We start from the raw sequence: 27,672 nt of genomic DNA, 5'->3' as shown, positions 1-27,672 counted from the left end.
AACAATATTCATATAAGTTTGAGAAACACATCTGGTTCCAACAAATGGTCAAGAAAGTATGGAGGTTATATCAGTTGGCCAATAAGTAGGTTATCCTATGGACAAATAACTGACATTACTGTTATCCATACACTTTTTCACGGATCTCTCACGGCGCTTAATTAACCTAGGACCTCACATTACATGTTTGGCATTGAAGTCGCCAAACCTGACAGGATTCGAGGACCTCACTTAAGTGTTGAAGAACTGGTCAAAGCATTGAATACTAATTTAGGCTGTTAAGTCTTATGCAATAATTGGGACATTTTTCGTAGAGGCTTTGTGGTTGGGTACATTCAACATTTCGATTATGCTTAATAACGTACAATAATTAATGTTCTAATGAAGTTGTATTGTAATTAATATCTGTAAATGTAGCAACATTGCTAATACTCGGATCTCCGATCAGTTTAGCACCCCGACATGCTCCTCAGACGACGTCCACGGCCGACTATATGACGACGACGGAGGCGGCACTGCCTGCGACCGTGATGGTGGAACGGTGACGTAGCAGTCTGGGCGCCGCGACGCGGCTAAAAGCGTCTCTCGCCAGTCCAGTGTCGACGCCGTGGGAGAGTTGTTGGAGTCCTACAGACAGCCAAGTGAGTACTTTCAATCAGTTTAAAACCACTGGAGAATACAAACAATTTTAGTATAAAAAATCTAAATAGTATATTCCACAGGTAACATTTCAGGCATGTAAGAATAGCAAGGTGAATTTATTGCATGGCTTATGTCTTTTCTAGTTAGGTTAGTTAGTCCTTAAGATAAACTTTATGCATATTGAACGTTGTCGTTGATCAATTTGTTATTATACCAAACAATTTTTTTTTTTTTTATTGAAATGAAATTATTTTAAAAATAATCTCTTTCACGTTTATTTTGGAAATATGATACGAACTAACAAATTAATATAACAATTTTAATGCGATATTATGTGTCTACTTTGTTAAGTTTTGGAATGAAAATGCAAGACGCGCGTAAAAATTACTTTATTTTTGACGAGCTATAGAAATATAAATTCAATGGAGAGGCAGGAAGTTCTTATAAACGGAGACATTTTAAATAGGCAATATATGAGTCGTCCAGTTTCAAAAAACTCATGGTCGTCTGTTTTTAGTTTAGATGGCATTATGTCCATCTAAACTAAATTTTCAGAAATTAGAAAAAAACTGTAATTTGTTTATGTTGCATTTGGTAAATTTTATTATTATACTAAAAAATCTACAGAAAAATACTTCATTTTATGTATTAATTATAGACAAATCCAAATTTAATTACGTCCTTAATTCCAAAAAAAACCTTTGGACATGATGCGTTTTGCAGCAGTTTGCTGGACAAAATCACTTTTGCAACTTTTTTTGATTAAATCAGTTTTGATTAAGTTTTTATAATACTAGTAATATTTTGTAAAAATATAGGTGAGTAGTTATTATACTCTTAAAATTATGTCTTAAAATGGAATTTGTGGCGAAAAAAAAACAAAAACAAAATAATACAGTAAAGATATATTTATTAAAAAATTTAATTTATTTACAATAAGATGCATTTATGTCAAAGTAATTAAATTGGAATGTCGGCATTTTCCTCTTGGATGTCCCCAAAATCTGAATTATCACAGTTTCTACGTCTTGTGCAGCAGTTAATCTATGCATATTATGTAGATGCTGGTTTTTAAATAAAAACTAGGATTTACTTCTTATTCGCTTAAATATGACTTGGTTAGGTGTGAATGTTAATTAAGATGATTTATAACTGACTACATATTAATCTTGACTGCACAAAATAATTAATTCTAAGGATTCCATAATTACATTGTATGTGTTATATTGTATTTATTTGTGATATATTGTATTTTACAGATTTATTAAACAAAACCTTGTTTGTTTTTATAGTCAAAGAGTAGTATTTTAAATATAAAAATCCATATTCAAGTTTCTCTCACTAAAACGTAATATGATTTTATTTGATATAATATGCAAAATTTGAACACTAGAAAAAAACGTAATATGTAAAAAATTACAGTGTGCAGCCAAATTGCTGTCGAGTTCTAAATTCATTATTTGTAGATCACACTTCTTACTTTTTAACAGAGTGTTATTACTTTTTTAACTTTATTAACTTACTACAATTGCTACCAATCACTCATTAAAATAAGGAATGTCCTTAATAATTAAAGTAAATTTTAGAGCGAATTTTGCATTGATATAAAAGGAAATAACACATTTTTATGAGCATAAAATCACACATAACATCTAAAAAATAAGGGTCTTTAAACAAACTACACAAACTTGTAAATGTTTGCAGTATAATAATGTGATAAAATTAAAAACAATTCTAAATCAAGTATATAGTATAATATGGGGAAATTATATGTATCCAACATATATAACATAAGTTTTTCCTTGGAAATAAGTATAAAATAATTATATAATAGAAATAGTGTACTTTCAAAATCGGATTATATTATTAGAACATAGACTATACACTATAATGATGTCTAAATATTTCCAAAATAATTTGTTTACAAGTTTAAGTTTGGAAATAGCTAAATTATTCGCACATTACTTTATAGTCAATATTTCAAAAGTGTAAAAAATACGATTTGTTCATAAAGCTTATAAAGTATAAGAAATCCCAATAAAATTAATTTCCACATTTTACTATCGTGAAAAATACTAAAAAAAGCCATGCGATTCAACTCGACTTTGAAGGTCTGAAACTTCGACAGTAAATAACACTAGTTAATTTGTACGCTACTGAAAAGTATATAAACGTTGTATACATATTCTAATGTTCACAAATAACATGAATGCACCACACAGATAATATATTTCTCTTTTTTTGCATTTTTGCAGCCTTACAAGTGGTCGCATATATGGCAGTAAAAAGTGAACTTTGTTTATTACTACCTGATAGACCGAATAGTTTGATAAAAACTTTAAGAAAAAAGGAATTAATGTCGAAATTTTTAATATGACACTTATACATTTTGAAAGCTCATAATATACAGGTATACATTACTAATTATCTACACGGTATTTTGTGTTTGGAATAAAGGGAAGGAGTAATTTCCAAAAATAATTCACAATAGTATATACTTGTATATATATAAGTAAATGTTAAACATTTTTGTTATATACTTTATATATATATATATATATATATATATATATATATATATATATATATAAAGTATATAACAAAAATGTTTAACATTTACTACTTACTTCGCAATGAAATTATGAAGTTAATAACCCATTACTTTGTGGGTTATTTGTACACAATTTCTGACTAGTTTTTTCCATGAAATATACTTAATTCACAGAGAATGACTAGTTTTTGAAAAGTTTTAATGGCTAAATGAAATTAACAATTAGATATAACATTGTTTTCCCATTCAAATCATTACATAAGGATTTAAATTTAGTTTAAAAAGTTATAAAAATTATAAACTCCGTCAAAAGAAGTTTTGACTTGGTAATTGCTATGAAAATCATTTACTTTGTTTTTACTCAAATACCGTAGTTTTACGGGCCACAGTCAGTGAATTGTGTAAAAGCTAAAACGAAAAATGTATTATACATAGTATGACACTGTAAAATGGACACTTTCAGCTTTGAAATTCGCATCAGAATGAAGAATAAAATAACAACTTTGTCGTATAAAGTTCCATTACTTACTGAGAAATTCAGACAGATGTTTACAGAGCGGTGATTCTATAAGCAGAGTTGTTAAGTCTGAGTTGGCCAGATTGCCGCTAGGTGTCGCCAGTCGCTGCGATGTTGCCAAGTCTACATGATAATATTGCGATTCGTTCTTTGAATTTAGAATCCATTACCCGTGGCTAGGTAAATAAAGAATCAGATCTCCCTCATACTTTAAACTGGGACATTAACACTACTTCCTCCAGTCACCAATCCAGACACTGAAGACGATTTGGAAGACTTTCCGTTCTTGACCTTCATTACACCTTTGATTCTTTTAAAAAGATTTGATCGGACTTTGAGTATGAACTGATCAATCCAATTGACGCCTAAGATATAAGGCACGTGACTCCATAACGATCAACGTTGAAGTTTAAGGACCTAAGGAAAATACTACAGTACCTGCAAACGAAGTATATATTATTAAGTTCCAATATTTGTACCTATTATTTTCTAGGACGACTCGTTATAAGAATACCGACTTTTTTATTTCACATTTGTAAACGATAAATAGAATGCTAAAACCAATTTCGGAAAGGTGTTATTCAGAATTGGATTACGAGTAGACAAAAAATAATTATGCTTTTTTAGCATAAATGAACAGAATGTTTGGAATAAATAATTGTTTAATGTGAACAAAAGAACAATCGCTAGTTTAGGATACCTACTGAAGAAAATATTTATTACTAATTATTTCTAACTTTACCGGATAAAAAAGTTAATCATTTACAAATTCAAGTTCGAAATATGTTATAACTATAAGTATATATGATTAATGCGGCTGTAACTTATTTAGATTTCGAAGTATATTATTTTTTTATATAAGAGTTTGACTTTTGCATCCCCTAGCAAAAAGTATTTTTCAAAAATTTGCATTTAATACACTCAAAAAGCGTTTACAAACTCCGTTTTCGGAGAAATATTAAAGTCTCTACTTAAAAATGCGTAAAAAATAAAAATATCTTAAATCAAATAAATAAGCTATGGAAATTAAATAAACGGTAGAAAAACGTCTCTACACATAAGGCGCCTAGCATATTATGATTTCCTTTAGATAATGTAAACTAAGAGGTGTTTATATTCCAAACAGAGGACATCAACTTTGATGCCAATCTATAAAAATATTCTCTGGCCAGTCGCCAATTTAGTGTTGGCCCGCAATTATATAGTACAGTACTGCCAATGATGTCAAAATATAACTTCACCTAGTATTGATCCTTTTGATCATAAGTTTCTGTTCTGAGCCCCATATTAATCTTTACGAAAATATCATAAGAACCACACATTTTAAAATCTGGTCATTTGCTGATGTCATGCTAGTTTTGTATTTCTTAAAATACAAAAGTCGTAGACATTTATTGATTGGCTGAAGTCTAACACCCAATATTCAGTGAAAAATGTCAAATTGTGAACATCTGTCTGAAAAAAAGCTGTAAGATCATGGTTTTCCTGATGAAACATTTAGCACAAAATCTTATCCAATCAGGCCTGAAGAAGAAAAGCGCCCACGAAATTACTACATACTAATGTATTGCAGGGATCTTAACAAACTTGCTAAAGTAATTTCATACATCTTTTTCAAGAGCATGGCTTGGTTTAATAACATATGGTAAAAGCTGAAGAAGTCCAGAGATGGAAGGTTAGAAACATGAAAGGCTTCTAAATATAGGACAAAGCAAACTAGATATTTTGTGACACGTCTTATCAAAGCTCAATATTAAACACAATGAAGGTGACGCTAAATTGTGTACTTCTCTGGAAAATACTCCACTTTGAACACGAATGAATATTATTTTCAACATGACGGTGTATCTCCACATACTGCTCATCGAGTTACAGAATTTTTAAATTAACATTTTAATAATTGATAAACACAGTATATAGTTAATGCAATAACACTAATCACAAATACGTAGAGTAATCAAGCGCCTACGAATAAGTTATGATGTGTTTAAGCAGCTAACATCAGTACCAATAATCAGTGCTACCAACTAAATAATAAAGTAATAAAATATAATTGAAACTGTTCAGCTAATATGCTAAAATAACAGTTGTTCTTATTGCATTAATTTAGAATTAGAATTTGTTTGCTATTAAATTTTTTTACATTAATTTTCTCAGAATAATATTCTTAACCATTTTTGTCCATGGATTTTATTCATTTTTTAACAATTTAATAAAATTATAGCGCCTCAAACATTAAAACATATTTTTGAACAGTACATTTTTATTTTTAAGCTAGTTATTATACAAAATAGTGGACTTACAGTTCTGGCACCTAGTTTATTCAACTTTCCACGTAAAAATTCATATGAAACGATCAAATACTTGTCTATGTTTATATGAATTGTCTTATTATTCGGTCTACAATCTCCTGTTTTCCTTTTCTCCAGAGTACCCTGTATTCTATAAATCTTTAAACAAGCATTTTGATCATCAAATTATTAATATTTGTTACAATAAAACTAATGCTTTCTTCTTGTCGTTTCAACACACAAGTAACCAACTCTGTATGTTTCGTTGTTCCAAAGTAACTAATATAAAGTACCTAGTAATTTATTAATAAGCCAATGGAATTTTATACTGGTAATCTATGTATAAATATAACTTTAAATCACAAAACGATTCGCTGTTAGAAGCTTTTTCCAATTAAACACACGACTTCAGCCCAAAGACGCACAGAAATGTGTGAAACTTAAGGCATAAATTTGTATGCCAAACGATATTGTTTGACCAATCGACAACTGGTAATGGGAAAAGACCCAAGCATTGTCGACATAAATCTTTTCGTAGAAAGTGTCACTCCAGCACAGCCTGAACGTTGGCAGAGAATTGCATAGTTGTGCTCGGACTCTATCTATCTCCTATGTCACTGCACTCGCAATGCTACAGCAGAAACTACTTCAGCCTCGACCCAACAGTTTATTGAACCTCACAATTATAGCTCACAACTGCTATTTCACGTGACCTGTTGCACGTTGTATTGCATCTCCCGGTATTCTGTGGAACGCGATTGAATTGAACGCGTTATTCCAGCACAGCCTGTACGTTGGCAGAGAATTGCATAGTGTTGTACTCGGTCTCCATCCATCTCCTATGTCACTGCACTCGCAATGCTACAGCAGAAACTACTTCAGCCTCAACCTAACAGTTTATTGAACCTCACAATTATAGCTCACAACTGCTATTTCACGTGACCTGTTGCACGTTGTATTGCATCTCCCGGTTTTCTGTGGAACGCGATTGAACTGAACGCGTTATTCCAGCACAGTCTGTACGTTGGCAGAGAATTGCATAGTTGTGCTCGGACTCCATCTATCTCCTATGTCACTGCACTCGCAATGCTACAGCAGAAACTACTTCAGCCTCGACCCAACAGTTTATTGAACCTCACAATTATAGCTCACAACTGCTATTTCACGTGACCTGTTGCACGTTGTATTGCATCTCCCGGTTTTCTGTGGAACGCGATTGAACTGAACGCGTTATTCCAGCACAGTCTGTACGTTGGCAGAGAATTGCATAGTTGTGCTCGGACTCCATCTATCTCCTATGTCATTGCACTCGCAATGCTACAGCAGAAACTACTTCAGCCTCAACCTAACAGTTTATTGAACCTCACAATTATAGCTCACAACTGCTATTTCACGTGACCTGTTGCACGTTGTATTGCATCTCCCGGTTTTCTGTGGAACGCGATTGAACTGAACGCGTTATTCCAGCACAGTCTGTACGTTGGCAGAGAATTGCATAGTTGTGCTCGGACTCCATCTATCTCCTATGTCATTGCACTCGCAATGCTACAGCAGAAACTACTTCAGCCTCGACCCAACAGTTTATTGAACCTCACAATTATAGCTCACAACTGCTATTTCACGTGACCTGTTGCACGTTGTATTGCATCTCCCGGTTTTCTGTGGAACGCGATTGAACTGAACGCGTTATTCCAGCACATCCTGTACGTTAGCAGAGAATTGCATAGTTGTGCTCGGACTCCATCTATCTCCTATGTCACTGCACTCGCAATGCTACAGCAGAAACTACTTCAGCCTCGACCCAACAGTTTATTGAACCACACAATTATAGCTCACCAACTGCTATTTCACGTGACATGTTGCACGTTGTATTGCACCTCCCGGTATTCTGTGGAACGCGATTGAACTGAACGCGTTATTCCAGCACATCCTGTACGTTAGCAGAGAATTGCATAGTTGTGCTCGGACTCCATCCATCTCCTATGTCACTGCACCCACAATGCTACAGCAGAAACTACTTCAGCCTCGACCCAACAGTTTATTGAACCTCAACAATTATAGCTCACAACTGCTATTTCACGTGACCTGTTGCACGTTGTATTGCACCTATCGGTATTCTGTGGAACGCGATTGAGCTGGCGGTATGTGGTGTTAGTGCAAGTCTCGAGGACGGGCCAATCATAACGCCCGGTAAAAGCCAAGTAATTGTTGCTATTTCACGTGGCCTGTTGCACGTTGTATTGCACCTATCGGTATTCTGTGGAACGCGATTGAGCTGGCGGTATGTGGTGTGTTAGTGCAAGTCTCGAGGACGGGCCAATCATAACGCCCGGTAAAAGCCAAGTAATTGTTGCTATTTCACGTGACCTGTTGCACGTTGTATTGCACCTCTCCATATTCTGTGGAACGCGATTGAGCTGGCGGTATGTGGTGTTAGTGCAAGTCTCGAGGACGGGCCAATCATAACGCCCGGTAAAAGCCAAGTAATTGTTGCTATTGGCAAGGGATCACAAGCTTTTAGGATTCTTCAATCGTCTTCATCAAAACATCAAACCGAGGGATTTGCGATCCACTTTGCTTTAAGCCTAAATAAAACATTTATACGCGTACGAAAATAAAGTAGAAATTTATAGATTGAATTGTTCAAATAACACAATATCAGCATTGTGTGATAGTCTTGTACGAATATTTTCATTTATGTTTAAATTTGTAAAGGTTGAGGAAATAATGTTATTTATTCACATTTTGATCTAAGAGAGTGTTCCACGAATTATAATAACTTTTTTGAGAAAATAATTCAGTTTAATGTCATCAAAATGTTTACAGTTTTAATGGTTACATTGATATTTCATTAATAAATGTAAGTAATTTTAGTTAAAATCTTTACTACGGCGTAAATAAGTTGTTGTTTTTTCTAACACAATTAATTGCATACAAAACCTATGTTATCGCCAAACTGTAATTATAAAGGAAAAAACAGTAAATGTAAGAACATGTTTCAGACTTACAGAAATCGACTTATTTTATAAATCCTGAGGGGGTTTAGAAAATCTTCGATAACATATTTACGTTATTTTCTGTAATTGCAACTTATTTTTTTATAAAAACAAGATTTAGCTTCGAACCGGTTAAATCTTATTATTTTAAAACTGATGTGCGGTGACTTTTGTGCATCTTTTATCACTTACACATTTTCCCTAATACAAAATAAAATTACATTTTATAACGATATTATAAAGTCCACAGAGAAATTGTTTTGTAACAAAATAGCAAAACTTTGTAATCACTAAACTTAAAAATAACACAACTAATACTTCAAACTTGTATTTTATGAGCACTTTCGACAGCAAGGATGGCTTAGTCAGACACTTCATAAAAGATTGCTAAACATAAATAAATTGTTATGATGTTTTAATTTAGTTATTAAAGTATAAGAACCAAATGCAAGCTCCATCTTTGACATGTTTTGTAAGCCTTTACCATTTTTACCAGATTTTAAAAGTTTGGGGTACAGGCTGAGCACTGGATCTTTTATAATTTCCTCTTTCTTTTGTAGCTCAAACTATAAAAAGTGTACTAACTCAAAATCCCAGTCAATTCCTTATATTTTATTTTATTATGAATTTTTATATTTTAATTTATAGAACTTAAAGAGAGGTTAGTGTCTATACAAAAACTTGAAAGACCTATGAGCATTGAAGTATAAAATAGATTTTTTTGTTCTTTTATGAAAACAGCCCATGTCTGTGTAATTTTATTTTATTTCACCAATGTAATATAAATGGTATAATGATGTTGAGCGATAAGAGTATTGATGTTATTATTTTAGCACTGGTATGTTTAGTTTTTTTTTTTTTTTTTTTTGTTATGTATGAGCGTGGCCAATTGCAGTAACATTATATTTAATGTTAAAAATGGAACCTCTAAACAGGCATAGCCTTCTGAGGTCCTAAATTTTCTCACCAGTAATTAAGAATATACATTTAAATGTCCTGTATTTTATTTGAAAAAGTAATATTTTTGTTTAATGATAGTCGCTCATAGTATTATTTTATTTTAATTTCTTTAAGTAATGATTAGTTTTGTATCAATAAGTTTTATATATCAAGTCTCCTTCTGTTTGTTTGTCAAATTGTATTTTGTGTGTAGGAAACAATAAATATTCTTATTTAATTAATAATGTTATATTTCCGATACACAAAGTAGACACAAACTTGGGAATGCAACAAAACACAATTTCTTCCTTATCCAGCAGGAATAAACGGATAAATCCAAATTTATGGATTGAAACCTGTAAGTAACTTATTAAATACTAGAAAGACCATCAAAAAGTAGGCCGCCTGAAAATTACTTTGATTAAGTCATGTGAGATACATCACTAATTTTTTTATATGAACTATAAAATGCCTTATGCTCCATGCAGCGTTTAAATGGTGCTGAACGCTGCTCCAGTCTTTACAAAAGTATTAATAGGATATAAAAAAATCCAGTCCAAAAGAGAGAACTTCTGTTTTAAGACTGGTGACAGCAGGTGAAGACAGAAGAACACTGCAGTGCAAGGTGGAGGACCAATCGGTTTAGAGCCTACCTTGACTCGATATAACCTTGCTTCTTAGCCAATACCTTGGCACGACAACTGCCTCCTTTTCAAGTTTGTTGACTTTACTGCCCATTGTGTCCCAAGATACTGGCTCTTGCGCTTTCTCAAATTTTACTTCAATGTTATTTGCAAGCAACAATGGAAAGTAGAATTGGTCGAAAACTGTACGATTGCAACTTAAAGGGAAACCGTATTAAAATTCATTAGATCAATAATACATTTTTTTTTTGAAAATTGTTTTTTTACGCATTTAAATCTGGATATCTCTGATGGGAATGTTCCAAACTGAGACATGTCAAGTTAAGAGAAGTCAAATCGTTTATTGCGAAAACATGTTAACATGTTGTACCAAATGGACGAAACAAATGGGGTTAGATACCGCTGAGGTTGTAATAATGAATCCTCGATTTGTAAGGTTTAGTTGCAAATAAACATATAAAAGCACCGCTTCTAGATGTTAAAAATAAAATAATATATCGCCACGTTGCTGCCAAATAGAGTTATAACGAACTAAACTATATGATGGGGGTGGCCCTTTATGTTCCAATGTTCTCTGGGAACTTTGCATACGAACATAATAATTTTTAAAACTTTAAAATTGACTTCCTTACATCTAAATAACGGTACAATAAATAGCAAATGTCTAGCAATTGAAATGAAAATAATTTTGTCATTTATACCATAATATCCATTCAGACATACAGTTTTTGCATTATTTCAGTCTCATTCATACGCCAATTTTACCCACTTCCAACGTCGGGGTCAGTCTTCTAAATGATCGCTCTCCCAGTTTGCCATGAATTCTCCGACGTTATAAAATGCTTTTGACGCTAAGAAGCGTTCGAGGCGAGTTTTTAAACGCTTGGGGCGTTGGGGCACTTCAGATAGAATCTGGTAATCTGTTGATTAAATCACCAGCCTGTGCAGGCAAGTGCTCATAAGCAACCGTTCTGTGTCTTTCAGTTCGGTAGCTGTCTCTGCCTCTAGTCTCATACTCATGTATGTCTCGGTCCCTTATCAGGGCGCATCTTAATTTACAGAACATAAGTGTTTGCAAAATGTAGGGATTTCGGCTTGCAATTGTTTGAAAGCTAGTTTGCAGGGTTCTCTGAAATTCATTTTTGCGATTAATACATGATCTCCAAAACGCAATACATTGTGATTGATTAATATGTTAATGAATCAAAAGGCATTTTTTCTGTTGAGGCTATGACGTAATAAGGTTTATTACAATGTCTCATTGATACATTAAACGCTTGCCTCTTACTAATCATCCAGTAAAAAAAAAAAAAAAAAGAAGCGCATTACTTTAAGACAGGCATGAGGGAGAAAACTTTTAAGACGTCTTCCAGTTGTAAGAAATGAACCCCTCCCACCAAGTAAAGGCCACATAAGCTAAATTATATTTAAGCGAGTCGTGAAGCAAAGACAATATTCTGCGTTGAACGCCTTGTGGATATGAACTCTACATCGGAATCTTGAACTTCAATTCTATGTTGCCCAATTATTTCTTTTGACAATTAATTGACAACAATGAAAACCTTTTGCGAATAACAATTCTGTCAAATTTTCATTCATTTGAAAAATATTATTAAGAAAGAGGCTTTACTATTTACCTTAAATATGAAACAAATTTTGAAAAAGTTAGCGTTTTTATGCAAAAGATACATTTTTTCACATAAGTAAAGTATAAAGTAACCACCACTAATTTATGAGCGGAATCGTTTAAAAATATAAATTAAAAATTATTTCCAAGTTTACAGAAGATAAATTGTGATGCGTTCAAAACTACTTAATTTTATTACTGCCAAAAAGTCTTTCGGAATCAATGATATTGGAAAATTTGAATTCATTTACCAGTTATAGTAAATTAAACTTTTTTCCAGTGCTCTAAGATTCTTCATTCTTCATATTCCTTAATTTTAATTTGTTTAAACTTTCAACGATTCAAATTTTTGCATGTAGGAAAATAATTTGCCATAGGTATGTCGTGTCTTCTGGCCAATTTTAATAAATTATATTTTGTGGACAGATGGCCAATATAAATTTGGAGGAGACCCAAGATTTTTGCATGGGTCCTAAAATTAGTATCTCATGATAAAACAGTGTTCGCGTTCAATCAGTGTGGACAGGAACAGAGAATGTACTCGCGGTAACCCCTTCCCGCTGGCTTCTGCGTACTCCAGTAAACCCGAGTAGAATGGAGCTGCAACTGAATGGTGCGTGCCAATAGACCAGTGGAGAACGCAAATATAGAATGGTGTCATTGAATGTGGGGGAGCCTCCCGTGTGCTGAAAATAAACATCTGGAAACCGGCAAAGGTCATCGCCGTTGGCCGCTTTCTTTTCATATCATAATGGTGAATAAAACAGACCGACGTAACGCAGTACCGGAAAGGATGTATCCACACCTAAAAATATGAAGTTGTTTTAAACGTGTTTTACTTTATCTAACACGATAACAGTACAACTAAGTGAAACTAAAAACAACAATTCTATAGATTGCGAATTCTTTAAAATAAAGTAGAAAACACTAGATAAGAGTTCTTATTAAAATGGAACCTGGTGTGATAACAAAGAAAATATCCTATTGTGAATTCTTCCAAACTTTAAGCCTCGACGCAATATTTAGCCTTACGTAATACAGATGTTTACAGCTGAGGAAGGGGGTAGATTTCACTCTTGAAACGTCAAGTTCTATTTTTGTAACATAAGACGATATCAAGTGTCCAAAATCCTATTTCCTTTTAAGAAAATGTTTAATGTATTTATTTTAAAGCAGAAAATACAGAAAAATAATTATTTATCCAATATTAAAAAACTTTAAAACAATACAGAATTTCAATTTTAATTGAAGGGGTTACTACAATAACAATGAAGTGCACTGTACAATCGACATCAAAGTATGCTCAGTCTATTTTAAATCTAACAATAACTGCCAAATTAGTGCAACTAAATTTTGCCAAATACCTTACATAACGGAGTAAGAAAGATCCAAGGGATTGGCAGATCATCTGGTATTGTATGATGCAGGTCATGCTAGGTATTTACGTGGATAAGTATAACCCAACTCTGAAATCAGCTACTGCAATTGTCTCATAAATAAATACACAGAAAACATCTGGAAAATACACAGGTATTGTGAAACATTGTCGCTTTCCATCATTCAAAGATCTTCATCATATCAGAGATAGCGAAATATGTACATGCCAGATAAAGAAATAATCTTTGAAATGATCACTTATACTTTCAGTGACAGCAGTTAATATTGATAGTCAATATGCATCAGTAAACTAAATACATTCAGCTTTCAGAATTTAATTTAAGTGTTCAACGCAGTTGTAAGTCAATTACGTAGTATGTTTTAAACACAACTATACACAAACTTATTTACAGACTTGTTAGTACAAGCCTCTTCAGAGCAAATGGACCGACGTCTGTCCCTACATTCCTTGGCATACGAGGAGGGAACCCTGTTATTTACATGTGTTACTGAGATCAAGTCTTTCCCTGCCAGGTCAAATCTTCAAAATAGCTTTCCACACCGCGTTACCAACCTTTCTAAACCCTTCAATGTACGTCTAGAGCTGTAAATGAAGTTTACAATTTTCGTTTCTCAAAAGCGTACTTATATCTATAGGAAAAATACGATTAACTTCCCTCTCAAGGCTCAGTATGCGCAGTAACTAAAAAAATGAAAAATTGGGTAAGAGAGCACCCTTATTTTGACACTATCCGATTTAAAAATTTAGTTCCAAGAAATGAAAGAGCTCACATATTACTGTACTTTTGCTGATAGTCGCATCTTTCAATCTATTTTTGAACTAACTGAGTGAGTCCCTTAACTATGATTCTAAGACTATACAAATAGTTTTTACTGTAACTGTCACACTATAAAATAGCATTTGCTTACCTTTCACACTGTGTAAATAGCATTTCCTATAACGTTCACACTATAAAAACAGTATTTGCTGTAAACTTTCCCGCTATAGAAATGGTATTTTCTGTAACTTTCAAACTATAGAAATGTAATTTGCCGTACATTTCACTCTATACAGATATCACTTACTGTAACGTCCACACTATATAGATAGCATTTGGTGTAACTATGACAATAAAATAGCCTTTACTGTAACTTTAAAACTATAAAAATGTAATTTGCCGTACATTTCACTCTATACAGATATCACTTACTGTAACGTTCACACTATATAGATAGCATTTGGTGTAACTATGACAATAAAATAGCCTTTACTGTAACTTTAAAACTATAAAAATGTAATTTGCCGTACATTTCACTCTATACAGATATCACTTACTGTAACGTTCACACTATATAGATAGCATTTGGTGTAACTATGACAATAAAATAGCCTTTACTGTAACTTTAAAACTATAAAAATGTAATTTGCCGTACATTTCACTCTATACAGATATCACTTACTGTAACGTTCACACTATATAGATAGCATTTGGTGTAAACTATGACAATAAAATAGCCTTTACTGTAACTTTAAAACTATAGAAATGTAATTTGCCGTACATTTCACTCTATACAGATATCACTTACTGTAACGCTCACACTATATACAGGTAGATAGCATTTGGTGTAACTATGACAATAAAATAGCCTTTACTGTAACTTTAAAACTATAGAAATGTAATTTGCCGTACATTTCACTCTATACAGATATCACTTACTGTAACGTTCACACTATATAGATAGCATTTGGTGTAACTATGACAGTAAAATAGCCTTTACTGTAACTTTAAAACTACACAAAATGGCACAAGTTTCTTTAAACATTCAATTACGATATTCAGTATCTCAAGATTAATGTCATACCAATATGTGAATGAAATAATTATTACCGTTTAAAAATGTAGTGGTTGCATCAGAGTTAAGTAATATGTAGATACTAGCGGGCCCGGCGCGCTTTGCTGCGCATTTCAATAATTTTTTGCAAAAGTTGCCCGCGGCTTCGCACGCAATTTCCCGTTGAAAACAGTACACTATATTCACTTATTCTTTTTCTATCACATTCTAAACATTGCTGAGATAATTGATAGTCGTTCCATCGTGAGCCTCTTGGGCGTATTATGAAGGTATGTACCATATTCCTGCCTCTATCTAGCTGTTACCCACGGCTTCGCACGCAAATCTTAAGAACCGAAGTCCTTATATTACTTAGTAAATTTTTTTTACTATAATAAATTTTAGATTAAATTAGTTATATCTCCGATGCCACGATTGAGCTTGCTTTGTTGTCTCGATCGAGAGAATATGTACACACGGAGTTTTGAGAACCATACTTCTGTCAAAAAAAACAACTAAGGTTGATTTTATAACATTCTTTATATTTGTAGCCAACGTAAGATAGTAATTATGATATCTGCATTACTCTTCTGATCAAGCATGAGCATGGTTTATATTAAATAAATATTGCAGTTAAAGGTGAATTTTTAAGTCAAATTTGAATTGTATTATCTGGATAGTAAAGTCTATGTTTAACAGTGATTGCAAAAACAGTTTAAACAAAATTTGTCGTTTCTCTTAAGCTTACTCTATGCTTTAAAACTATAAGTGTAATATATGTTTACAAAGAACAGCTGATTAAAAATTTTGAAAAGACGTTAACATATGTTTGCTGCAATGCATTTCTTATGGGTATTTCTGTAACCAGTGGGGCGGAATCCTGAATCGGGAAAGGGATGGGCATAGCTTATAAACCTTCTCCGTGGAAAAATACATATACGTACAAATTTTCATCATGATCGGTCCAATAGTTCACGATTCCATAAAGGACAAACATACAAACATTCATTTTTTATATATATAGATTAAAAAAAACAAAGATAATGGAAATTCCTTTAAAAGACTCTAGAAGATCTGAACCAACAGTTTTAAGAAATGTACGCTTTGTAATCAATTAGCAGTATAAAGAGTAGTATAGACATCGTCCAAACGATTACTCAATTAAGGATAATCTATTTAGAAAATACGTATATATCACGATCCACAATCGTATAATGGCATAAGTTTTATTTCTAGTTGTAAATAGGCTTAAATAAATGTATTGCTGATCCAAATAAGCTACGTAGACTGGCTGGAAAGTGAATTTAAGGCTTCTCTTTTTTTGCAGTACTCAACCACTCGCAAAGAAACCTGCGCAGAAACAAATATATGAGCAGCCACGCGCAGGAGAGCCCCCTCCACTGGTGTGGAATAGGACCAGCATCTCCTCGTCTCTGTTTTATCAGCTGTGTGGGTCGTGTCTCGCTCGCGCCATTTTGTTTACACTGCAGCTACTTACTTATTCTATAAGTATACTGTATTTTTTTGTGAAGGCCTATACAAAACTACAATACAATATAAAGACGTATCCAGGGAGCATAGGTTTTAGTGTGAGGTTAGCCTTTAAGTGGCAGTGGCCCGGTCAGGGGATAGAGCAAGGGGGCGTGTGCCGAGTGGTGGGGATACTGGGAGAGGGTGGCATCGCAGCGGCGGAGGGGTATTTACTCCACCCTGCGTTAACTAAAATCACTCAGTGAATTTTAGAAGCAGTGTATCTACAGTAGAACAAACCTTTGAAGAAGACATTTCATAATTCATATTTTATTCTATAATCACTCATTGTTTGTACGCATACTACCAAACTGTTGCAGGCTAGTCAACGCATCTTGCATAATCTACACCTTCTAACAAGGTCCCATTTATTAAAATATAATTCTTTTTTTTGGCAACTGTTCCAGTGGCGTTTCAAAAATTTAGAAGTATGAAAAGGTGACTTTATTAGAGTTTAGCGAAAATTCATGGAAGTCTACATTTAAATACGAGTAATATTTCTTTATTTTCTCAAACTAAGCAAAGTATGTGAACATTTATACCATGTCAATATAAGTAAATACTAAAATTTTTGTTCCATCTACAACAGTAGCAACACTACACAACCCTCACCAATTAAATTACATGGTACAACATTCACGCGTGTTGTTGGTACGCCATGACAAGTGTCGCCTAACAAGCTTCACTAGGGTCCATGCAAAATGTCAAACCTATAGCTTGTTTCATTCTCGAGGTATCCTGTGGACAGATATAAAGGCGGACAATCGTAAAGAAACTGTTACATCCCGTCTGGCAGACAAAATAGAAAACTGTGTCGGCCTACTGAGTCATAGCCTTCAATGACGGCCAGCTACTTCCATGGTTGGACATGCACCATCATAGAACTCATTCCTTTCTATAAGCTTCATGCAAAATTTAAAATCTATAGGTCAATTCGTTTCCGAGATATCGTGCGGACCCTTTGCTAACGCTCAGCCAATAAGTTCTCAGATTATACTCCTTAAGAGAACTATCTTACTCCAGCAAAAGATTATGAGGCATCATTATATAATGGAGGAAAATATTATTTGGATTACGAGATGAGCGGGAAAACGTAGTTTTTCTCAAGAAAAAAGGCAAATATCCGGAAGGTAAGGATATTAAAGAACCAATAAAATATATCAGTTTGTGAAATACAAATCTTATTCTAAGCGAAAAGACTTAAATGTAATTCAATGAAATAAAACTTTTTCAAACTTTTAACCAGAAGTTTGTTATGAACCAATATGTAACTTAGCGTTCATGATAGACTCGTTGTTCATACTATCAATTCTTTTTCTTTAAGTATGCAGCAAATATAACAGAGAGAGGTCAAACATTCTCAGCCTTATATAAGCCTTCTCGGTTATTTAATAGAATGAAAATCATATGATGTGCCAAGTGTAACAAGGTATTCGTAGCAAAGTGGGCTTTAACCGACACCATTCCGGAACATACAAATGGCACCATTTTCCGGAATATACATTATATATAGTGTTACACTTGGGTGCACAGGGTTATATTGGAACACGGCTTTACCCTGCTCGTGAGCAACGTCTGTAACCTAAGTGAGTAATTATATTAGGTAATTAAGTTTGAATTAAAGCTTCAAAATTAGAACTGGCACAGTTGCAAACCGTTTCATGCTTTGCTTAGACAATGCGTGACGTTGTTTGGTGGCTTCTGTTTTCTTGCTGGCTGAATCAACATTTGAACTGAATTTACGTCGGAGATTTACACGACCTTGCTCCATCCATCTTCGTTCATTTTCCTGGTCAATTTTTCCACCATGCAATAGAAAGGATTTGGATGGAATGCTATTCTATTTAAAGTGAAGCGATAAAGCAGCTAAGCTTTCGTATTAGCAAATAGTGTAATACCCCAGTTTTGAAGAAGTTCACATTTCTAAAAGTTTGCTCTTCTGTTCCAGAGGGTGCTGAAATGTCAATAAAGGTTGATGAAAATGACCCAGTTGGAGGTGAGTTTTTGTAAACTAAACTTACTTGTTAGTTGGCAAGATATATTGTTGCTTATAACTGAATTAGGATAATTTATAAATACTTACACCATTGCCAACCGTAGCTCGCTAGATTGTTACGCTGTCCTCGGTATGGCAAACTATGTCGTATAAAAATAGCAGACAATTCTATTTACAAATCTCACACGCTTCTGAAGAATATAAAGTTCGAGATAACATTATTCTTAGATTTGTTATGTTAAGTTAATCATGTATTAGTTTTTTTTTAGTAATTATAGCTTATTAACTTGTTATTATCATATTAGTGAGATAACACGAGGACAAAAACGAATTACAGATTATATCAAAATGAATTTAAAAAATTGTATATTTTTAATAATTTTTCATGTGTAATTTTCTTATATGCTAAATATTTTAGCTAAAGGAACTTACACATTTTTACCTTCACATAATTATAATAACTTTTATTGAAATAGGAATTTTCTATAATTTACCACCCCACTGTTTAATAATCGATTTTTAAAGTTATCGATTTAAAAAGCTTTCATAACTATAAGCTCGTTATTTTAGACAAATCCGAAATAAAGATGTTTTACATTATCAAGCTAAAATGTAAGTGTGCAATAGACGCTATTACGAGCTCTAACATGAATCTGATATAGCTGATGTAGTAGATAATGACGATAGGTCAATCGATCGATTCTGCTTGTGGCTTTCGGTAACATAGCTAAGGTTGAACAGATGTGGTTGAGGAGTACCTTGCTAAGAAGATGGACAAATTTTACTTCTGTTGATAAAGTACTTCAAGGAATCGCCCAATAATAAGTGTGGATACGTGATCATTAGACCTGAATCCAGTGAAACATAGAGGCAAACTAGAGCTTTTGAAACTTTTACCGATGGCTTTGAAGAGTTTGAGCGTGTTGTCATTGAAGAGTGGGGAGATATTCCTCGAGAAGCAGTGTTGGAAACAGCATTCCTAATAAGCGCTTAGAAGTAATAGGTAAAGTAGGAGATGCGTTACTCACTGTAGGTGCATTAAAAAGTGAGGTTAACGTTTTAAGAGAGTTTATTTCATGTACAATAATCAGATCAATTTTCTTCATAATAGTTGTTCATTAAATATGTTCATTATAGGTAAGAAATTACCCCGACAATTTTACGACGTGGACCTACAGTCCGTTTACCGTTCATTTCTGGGTTGACTTGTTAAAGTTGTGTTTCATTGCCTTTACTTACAATGCAAAATAATCTAGCAAAATATTTCTCGTTAAACTAACAGGAAATGGGGAATAACAGATTTGTGAAAAGTACACAAGTTACACTTCTAGTGCCGAGCAGTGTTATCGCGATAAGTACTAAAAATAGATTTAATATATTTCATGACCTTTTACTACTAATAATATTTTTATATTTACAGACATTAAAAAACACTTGGCGTAAAAACATTATCGTGATTCTACAGCTACACACAAGAGATTCATTTAGGTGCTAAAGAGAAGTAAGTGAAACCGCCCTTGAAATTGATAAATAGGCGAGAGGTATATTTTCTTGCGAACAGAGATATAGGGAGAAAATAAAAGACCCGTTTTGTACACGTTTTTCTTAATATTCATCAATAATTTTAGAAAGAAAGTGGTACCTCTTGAGTTTAAGAACAATTCACGGAAAGTGATGGTTTAAACGTCACCGAAGTGACATCACAGAGTTACATCTAAACCTGCAACGTTTTTTACATTTAAACCACTAATTATTATTGGATTTTAAATGTTAAACTGCAACCATACAACTACGTACAATCGAAGCTGCAACTACAAAAATGAAAATATATTTCTATAGAAACTAAATCACACTACCAGAGATACAGAAGCACTGTGACACTTAATTGAAGTGTTCATATTGTAAATTTTAGTTTTATTTTTAAAATTGCTTTAATTCATCTCAATGGGATATTTTTTAATCTTTTAAGATTGAAATATTTGACTGGTGTCGTGTAACAATATTCGCTAATTACAAGAACACATTAATTGGTGTGTACAAATGAAAGTTCGACGATTGGTCCGGACAACCCTAATGGCGGAAATATGATTAAGAATATTTCTATTTACTCAAGAGATAAGATTATCTCTCGGATACTGATGTATGTCCTCGATTGATTACAACTAATCTGTAACTAATGATACTAGTGCTTATCTACAACTAATTTTATTACATTCCTCATTATGAAATAAAATGTATGAAAAATAACTTTTCTAGGAACAGAAAAAGTATAGAGTTACTTTTATTACCCACCAAGGAAAAATAAACGTTGGAATTTAAAATTTCAGGCAACTTTACAACCAAGCAAAAGTAAAGTGGCTGAAAATTTTGAATTTTTATACAATGTATATAAATAATGACTTAAAGGAATGACAGTTTTAATAAATAATCATATGAAAAGGTCCCATGTTTAAAATTACATACTACTTTAAAAGACAACAAATGTTTTAATAAATAAACAAAAATGTTATTTCCTTCCGTTATCTTGTATATTCGTGTTTTAAAACTTTTAAGCCTTATTTCGGTGAACTTGATTATGAAATATCCGCTGAATACAAATTTAAATGCCTTCAATTCAAAGTGGGTTGACCAACAATAGATTTTTCTATTTTCATATCTTTACGAAAAGTACTTTTAATGGCTGTAACTAATGTAAAATCTAAGAAAATATCCTTATTCATGCATGCAATGCAAATTTCACATTTGCGAATTTTCAATGTAGTCTAGTCAACGGTACAAATAAAAGGAATATAAATAAAAATTAAATATCTGAACCAATTATTATCTTCATGATATACGAGAAATAGAATTTTTTTAAATAATAACTGAAGTATTCTTCAACAATATTGTATGCCTGGCTTATCAGGTAACATCTTCGCAATTTATTTAATCATTGTGTAGTACATTACATTTTTAAAGATTCTGGTAATTTATTGCGAATTCAACACTTGATAATCACGGAGATTTAACAGTTGCAATTGCAGTATGATAATAGAAAAGATTTTAAATTATTCAAACTTATAAACTCTTCATTGGTGGACTGTTAATTTAACAGTTATTAATGTAATGTGTCTTATGAAACAGATAAATAACTATTTATAAATTATTTCTGATAATTTACTTATGTGTGGTTTACGGAATGACTATGGGCTTCCCTTTAGTTTTCAAAAAGCAATTAATACCGATAATTTTTATTACTTATAAGATAAATAATAAATATAAGGTAATGAGACAGATTTTAGTTCCATTAAAATATCAAAGAATACACCCAGTCGAAGTAAATCATAATTTAATCTTGAGCATTTAAATGGCTTGCAGGGTTTAAATGTAGATTAGAATTTCAACCACCTTCTGATTGATAATGATAAGAGATCCAGTGCTCCTACTACTAACGAACATTGACATTATTACTGCAGTGGACAAAGAATCATCTCCATTCTTATTTAATCCCTTATTATTAACAATAACACGTATAATTGTAGTTAAGTATTGTAGAAAACTTATAAAGAGAACAATTCTCCCAGTCGACAAGTCAGCCCTTCTAGCCACGGGTTTGCCTGTATCATGGCTCCCGGCCAGCAATGGCCGAACTATATTTACAACAGACGCTCTGGAATTTGCAGTTGCTCTCTTCTCTGCTTATCAGTTTGGTGCACATATTGTTAATATGAAAACCAACTGACCTACTGTACTGAATCAAAATAGTTACTACATTTCGTTTCGTCGCTTTTGTCTTTAAAACAGCTACCCGTTATAGCAATCTCTTCCAAATAGAAATGTATGTCGGCGGGAATGAAAAGTTTGAGAGCAAATATAATATGCATAATATACGTGATGTGTTTGCCAGATTGATTTGTTCCTTTGAATTATGGACAGGCAAATTATAAAATACTAAATTATGCCTAAAAAGCTAATTTTCTATTTAAACAATGAAAGCTAATTTTGTCTGTTAACAGCCTATTTTTTTAATTTTAGTTTTTTTTTTTGTTATCAACACGTGTTAAAAATTAAAAGGCCAAAGTGGGGTTTAAAGGCATAAAATAAGATTTACTATTATATTAAAAGTATTAGTAATAATTATAATTATTATTGAAAAATAATTCTCTTTTATACAGAAATCCCAGTTGCAGGCAGATAAAACATTTTCGTGGCTTTTCTTTCAAAATAATCGATAATTTAACTAGTTTTAAGCAAATCCTACTCAATACGTGATAAATAATGACTAAAACCAAGGAATATTTAGTTAATTAAAATAAATAAATAAAAGGCCAGCTATTGCCAGTTTATCAATTACAACGCCACGGATATTGTAAAATATCCGAAATAGATGTGCGCAAATTCTTCCTTGCATAGCTACTAATTAATTTGTATGAATTTAACTAGCATACAACACAAATTTGAGTTGACGTGGATGTACTGTAACAACAGTACAAGAGTTGCATAGTGGTAACATTTTGGTATTAATGTTATTTATTTTACGGCGTTGATAGATCCTGGGCTAATTTAAACAAATTTCTAGTATATATTTAGTTTGAACTACGTAGGAATGACAACAAAATGGAAATACAAATCTAGTTGTTCAGTGATTTAAACCAACGATGTTTTAAGACGTCATTGGGCGCATAGAATATTTTGCAAGTGACCAAGAACATGCTCTTTTGTGGAGTGGTGAAGTTTTTCCTTGTCAATAGCTGTGCTAATAAACAAAACTTCCAATATTAGTCTGGTTACAACCCCAAAATACACGAGAGATCATTGCAGTATGAATAAATTACGGTTTTTGTTCAATTTATGAACATGGAATTATTGGCTCTCTATTTATTTTAAGAGGAAGATGCTATAACAACAGTAACGTCCCAACGTTATATTGCCATGTTCCTATGTCAGTATCCCACAGTTTAGCTGCTAGATAGCATTAGCATCTTCGTTTCCTATATTCTGCCGTTCCTGCGATAACGCAGTCCGCTGGTCCATTCCCCCTCCACTCCGAGCAGTTCCGGGAAATAGTCGTATCTGTGTCCCACATGTCTTCATCTCTATTTCACTCCTGAACCCTGGATTGGCAATTTCTATTGTACCAGGTCGATAATTTGTGTTTTGCAAGCGTTCTTTTAGAAATTCATTACACATATTTTTATACTCAATCCATAAAGTATTTGGTATTGCTGTCTTCATAACGTTCTGAAGTTTATTTATATACTAATAAATATAAACATGTCTTGTTACATATGAATTTTTGAGGTTTACGTACAGGTTTAAACCCTGTACGTCAAACCCATCAACCCTCAACTCCAAAACTTAGGAATGGATAAACTTGATGTGTGGGTTCAACAAGACGGTTTACGTCATAGACTGCTCGCATATCGAAGGAAGCGCTAAGATCCCTTTCCCTGGAAACGTTATCTCGTTCAGCGGTAATGTTGATTGGCCGACACGTTCCCCAGACCTCACACTTAAAATTTTTTTTTCCTTTAGGCTTACTTAAAATCTGAGGTGTATAGACAGGCAAGTCTAGAATAACTAGAGGAAGGTTTTAAATAACGTTAGATATTTATCAATAAACAGATCTGTAATATTTGTTATTGTACTAACTTATAACATTTTGGGACTTTTTTTTGCTTACCCTGCATAAAAAGCCTTAAAAAACAAAAGTGGCCTTAAATAAAAATTGCACAGAAAAATCACATGTTATCAGAACAACCTAGAAAATTTTACTTTTGTAATGCCAAGAAGAATTGGGGCTTACACCATTCCTGTACCAACACTACTTTTTCATCACTCTGTACGGTAATAAACTATCAACTCGATCAAACTCTTTTTCGAAATCTATAAAGGCTTTATGGGATTCAAATTTATATTACCGCCTCTCCTCAATCATTTGTTTAATTGTGAATACGTCGCTATACATTCCGAGGCACGTTATCAATTTTTTATGTGGAAGAAGACAACCAACCGAGTTGAACGGCTTTGCACAATCATTTGGTCCATCCACCCACCTATATAAGTAGGTGAGGTGGATGATAAAATGGATTACTATTGTATGTATTAACGCCCTTCCTTTCATTTAGTAACTGTTTTTGTATAATCTTTTCCCCCTTTGTGCCCACCTATGGTGCTGTCTATGAACATTTTATGGATTGTTACTGTGGAAATGTCAAAACGAAACTGATTTATAATGGCTATGAGACGACCATATATCGCGTCAGGAGATGGAGCACGAGGAAATAACTTTATTATAACAAGTTGTACTATAAACAATAATATATATATAAACGATTGCAGGTAAAGCAATAAAACTTTGTGGTATATCATTACTGCACCTATAAATGTAATTTTTAAAGTAATTACCATATTTTTCTCGTGTCAGTGGGATGGCACGCAAGGAGTCAGAAGGGAATCTTAAAAGGGAGAGCATCAAATTCAAGTAGTACATCAAATTAAAGGTCTTTGTTAGTAGAGTACAAAGTCGCTAATCCGACCTCAAAGTGTTTATTCTTTGTAAAATTATGCAGGTTTAAAGTTATAAAAAATTAACAATGTAGGTCCTGTTCTAGATGGTTTAATATTCTTGTCTTACCTCAAGTTGTGAAATTAAACTTAGTTAATGAAAAACTGGACTTAAGTAGTTTTTGAGGTAGTTAGTGACTACGATTGGGTTAATAATAAATCTACTTTTAAGATATATTTGACTTCTAAATATACAATCGAAAATTACCTTACGTCTTGATTTCAAAGACAAAGCCAAGTCGTTGTAAATTATACAGAGCCACCTATAAGCTCTCACACATTTAATACAGCCACAAATGTATGTAGAAAGAAGTAGACGTACTTTATTAAACAGAGTGTTATAAAAAGTCCTTAATTTGCCAATATTATGCCGTACATGAGAATATTATGCAGTTTGATATATTCATCCACGATAGGCAGTAAAAGATAGGCAAACCTTATACTGTAATGTCAAGCCCTTGGAGTTCTGAAATATGATTACAATAAATTTAAAATAATTTAAAACTACAGAGATTTCACTATCAGGAGAAACGTTTGACATGAAGGAGTTTTACGACCTTGAATCAGAAATCGGCAGGATTGTTGACAAGTGAAGTAAACTGACTTACATGTATCTGTTACAGAGTTGGAGCCCAGTTTCCCTACAGAGATTTCACTATCAGGAGTAACGTTGACATGAAGGAGTTTTACGACCTTGAATCAGAAATCGGCAGGATTGTTGACAAGTGAAGTAAACTGACTTACATGTATCTGTTTCAGAGTTGGAGCCCAGTTTCCCTACAGAGATTTCACTATCAGGAGTAACGTTGACATGAAGGAGTTTTACGACCTTGAATAAGAAATCTGCAGGATTGTTGACAAGTGAAGTAAACTGACTTACATGTATCTGTTTCAGAGTTGGAGCCCAGTTTCCCCTGCAGAGATTTCACTATCAGGAGAAACGTTTGACATGAAGGAGTTTTACGACCTTGAATCAGAAATCGGCAGGATTGTTGACAAGTGAAGTAAACTGACTTACATGTATCTGTTTCAGAGTTGGAGCCCAGTTTCCCCTGCAGAGATGTCTCTATCAGGAGAAACGTTGACATGAAGGAGTTTTACGACCTTGAATCAGAAATCGGCGGGATTGTTGACAAGTGAAGTAAACTGACTTACATGTATCTGTTTCAGAGTTGGAGCCCAGTTTCCCTACAGAGATTTCACTATCAGGAGAAAACGTTGACATGAAGGAGTTTTACGACCTTGAATCAGAAATCGGCAGGATTGTTGACAAGTGAAGTAAAACTGACTTACATGTATCTGTTTCAGAGTTGGAGCCCAGTTTCCCTACAGAGATTTCACTATCAGGAGAAACGTTGACATGAAGGAGTTTTACGACCTTGAATAAGAAATCGGAAGGTTTGTTTACAAGTGAAATAAAACTGACTTACATGTGTCTGTTTCAGAGTTGGAGCCCAGTTTTCCCTACAGAGATGTAACTATCAGGAGAAATGTTGACATGAAGGAGTTTTACGACCTTGAATCAGAAATCGGCAGGATTGTTGACAAGTGAAGTAAACTGACTTACATGTATCTGTTTCAGAGTTGGAGCCCAGTTTTCCCTACAGAGATGTCACTATCAGGAGAAATGTTGACATGAAGGAGTTTTACGACCTTGAATCAGAAATCGGCAGGATTGTTGACAAGTGAAGTAAACTGACTTACATGTATCTGTTTCAGAGTTGGAGCCCAGTTTTCCCTACAGAGATGTAACTATCAGGAGAAATGTTGACATGAAGGAGTTTTACGACCTTGAATCAGAAATCGGCAGGATTGTTGACAAGTGAAGTAAACTGACTTACATGTATCTGTTTCAGAGTTGGAGCCCAGTTTTCCCTACAGAGATGTAACTATCAGGAGAAATGTTGACATGAAGGAGTTTTACGACCTTGAATCAGAAATCGGCAGGATTGTTGACAAGTGAAGTAAACTGACTTACATGTATCTGTTTCAGAGTTGGAGCCCAGTTTTCCCTACAGAGATTTCACTATCAGGAGAAACGTTGACATGAAGGAGTTTTACGACCTTGAATCAGAAATCGGCAGGATTGTTGACAAGTGAAGTAAACTGACTTACATGTATCTGTTTCAGAGTTGGAGCCCAGTTTTCCCTACAGAGATGTAACTATCAGGAGAAATGTTGAC

General features: G+C 33.4%; 1 long non-coding RNA gene across 1 annotated transcript; it reads left to right on the top strand.

Moving 5' to 3' along the window:
- The first annotated feature begins 543 nt into the window (after positions 1–543).
- Positions 544–27,050, top strand: LOC124357835. The gene is made up of 3 exons (XR_006921988.1): positions 544–641; positions 18,896–18,943; positions 26,935–27,050. It is a non-coding gene; the product is annotated as an uncharacterized LOC124357835 (long non-coding RNA).
- The last annotated feature ends 622 nt before the right edge of the window (positions 27,051–27,672 follow it).

Source organism: Homalodisca vitripennis, chromosome 3 (assembly GCF_021130785.1).
Source record: "Homalodisca vitripennis isolate AUS2020 chromosome 3, UT_GWSS_2.1, whole genome shotgun sequence".
Taxonomy (NCBI): Eukaryota; Metazoa; Arthropoda; class Insecta; order Hemiptera; family Cicadellidae; genus Homalodisca; species Homalodisca vitripennis.
Note: the sequence above shows the minus strand (reverse complement) of the source record. Positions and strands in the feature narration are given on the sequence as shown.